The 2,641-nt window shown below is 42.3% G+C and overlaps 1 non-coding gene across 1 annotated transcript; it reads left to right on the forward strand.

Annotated features, from left to right (window-relative positions):
- The first annotated feature begins 1,945 nt into the window (after nt 1-1,945).
- On the forward strand, nt 1,946-2,018 carry trnar-acg. Its single transcript has one exon. It is a non-coding gene; the product is annotated as a tRNA-Arg (tRNA).
- Nucleotides 2,019-2,641: the final 623 nt, after the last annotated feature.

Raw genomic sequence — 2,641 nt, forward strand, 5'->3', positions numbered from 1 at the left:
GTCAAAACAATCTGTCTTCATAACCTAAACTTTTCCATTTCTGCACGGTTTCCAGTGCGATCACATGACTACTGTAATGTGAATTGCAGAACTGCACGCAATATTTCGGGGGAACCGAATGAGCAAATGAAATAAATGACTGGAGAAAGCCACAGAAACTAGTCTTTTCCAATAAAACATAGTTTGCTCAAACCTGCGCTTTGCACTTATCCTGAGACTGATGCTCCAGTAATCTCTTGTCCGTGTCAGTAAAAGCTGCTCCACGAGGATTAATTACAGAACAGCTGCATCTAAATGGATTGAATTGCTTGAAGATGCCGACCATGGGATTGAGCACTTTCACCCAAAACAGTGACCACAGCAGTACAGAATGAACAGTGTAATGTGAGTATTATATTGTGCAATACCTCAGTGAAATGGGAGGGTGGACGTTTAGGCGAGTTAGTTCTTGTGGGAGGGAGAGATTTCTCCGATAAAGGGTGGTTATGATATGTGAAACGCAAAGATGTGAGACAGCGTGTGTTTGAAGAAGGAGACCTATCACCACGTAGAGTATTTTCATGTAAAACAAAGACTGATTTTCTCAGCGTTTGCTGAGCACATATTACATGGAGTAAAACGGGACAAATGTCGATTGCTATGACAGTGATTCGAGCAGAACCTGCTGTGTTGACAATGCCAAGGAAGAACCATTTCATGATCCTGGCGACACATGGAAAAGCACGATGCAAAAAGCAATAAGGATCGTGGCAGAGGTTATGCCAAGAACAGAACCACACGCACAAAGGAATACTTGTCAAAGAATGACTGAGATGTGGGAACTCAGATTCGGTTGAATATATAGCTTCTATGTCCGGAGAGACTGTAGAGATTGCAACACTGAGGTTGTGGGATATTACGTTTGCGAGATATCTACAAAACTTCAAAGGGTCAAGGATACTGCAGGGTATTGCTGAAATGTATTTCTCAATAACACTGTATTTTAACATCGGTTACTTTAACAATTTCCTCACTCATTGACGTAATTATATAATGGCATGTCATATAATCCCAGTTCAAGGGCGTGGAATCAGAGAAATTGATTTGCAGTGCACCCAAAACTAATTGGAAATGGTAATGGCGTTCAGCGCGAGCATGTGGCTGTGAAAATGAAATCGGTGAGCGTAATGCCATTCTCTGATGACACAGAGGTGCATGAAATATCGAGGCTAAAAGCTCCCGCCTTAACGACAGAGACTTTAATTCCCACGCATCAAGAAGCAGTGGGATATCATGCTGGGCTCCAATTTCACCTGCAAGAACTTGTATTGACATGGAACACGGAACTTTGGGACATCAGCTGGTCGAATAGATAGTCAACTATTTTAATCTTAAGTAAGTAGTTTTCAGCAGGATACTTGTTTGTGGATTGAAAGAATATCTACAACTGGGACAGTCTAAATTACAAAGAAGAATTCTGCAAAGAGTCAATTCTTGGAGAAGCATCTGTGCAGAGTGATGCAGAGGAATGTTTACGTCATCTGCCGTTCTTATATGGTTCACTTTGCACTGGATTAATTTCCATGAAGGGATTTATTTGCTCGGTTCACAGTATTCACTTGCCTGCATACTCGCAAAAGTCGTTATGTAGTCGAAACCTCTGAAAGTTAACTAGTATATACAGTGTGGTGATTAGGCTCACGTTCACGTCAGTTATGCTGAAGAAGTGGATTCGAAATTCATCAGATCAGCAGTGATTCCATTAAATGACTGAGCAGATAGAGTGTGAATGGAAACTTCATGAGGACATACGTGTTTTTTTTTAATTCGCTGCTTTGAAAGGTGATGAAGATTAGACTGAAGCAGTGACAGTGATTATTTTTATTGCTTGTTCAACTGGTGAACATGACTGCTATTAACCGTGTCCGTATTAACACTACGGTTCTTAAGGCTGTGCCTGTGTGTCGGGCCAGTGGCGCAATGGATAACGCGCCTGACTACGGATCAGGAGACTGTAGGTTCGAATCCTCCCTGGCTCGCAGGCAGGGCAGACGTTCATCCCGTTTAAAACCTGATTTTTCTAAAGCCGAAATAAGGTATGAGCTCCTCATCTGCAGAAACGAGAATGCCTTCATTACATGTCCATGAGAGTCAACGTTCCAGCGTCATCACAGGAGGGAAGCCGAACAGTCGTACACGTTGCTCATGGGCACCTTTCCATTTCATAAAGCCAGCGATCGAATAACTGTTGCTCGCGGTGATGCTCGACTTTGAGCATTTTTCGAAACTCTTTGGCCAGTGGAATCAGAGAAGAATGAAGGGTTAACTGTCCAACTGATCTTTATAGAGTGTGAGTTCCAGAGTCTACCACCCGCTGACTGATAAAGTTTTGCTAGCAGTCTATTCAAAGCTTTCTGCATTTTATCTGAAATCGACAAACCCTGGTGATCGATCAAGAGCAAATGTTTCCTTCAATCTGCAATTCCTTGCTCCTCATTATTTCGTACACGTCAATCATGTCTCCTCACAATCAGGTCTGCTCTGAGAAAACAACATTTTGAAAGTCTTGTGTTCACTGAAATTTCTTGCCTGTGTTTAAGAGTTCGGTGAGTGGAGTAGTCCCACTGCTAACATTCAGCACAAACTTTCAGTAAAGGCCACT

Source organism: Chiloscyllium plagiosum, unplaced genomic scaffold (assembly GCF_004010195.1).
Source record: "Chiloscyllium plagiosum isolate BGI_BamShark_2017 unplaced genomic scaffold, ASM401019v2 scaf_12284, whole genome shotgun sequence".
NCBI classification, from domain to species: domain Eukaryota; kingdom Metazoa; phylum Chordata; class Chondrichthyes; order Orectolobiformes; family Hemiscylliidae; genus Chiloscyllium; species Chiloscyllium plagiosum.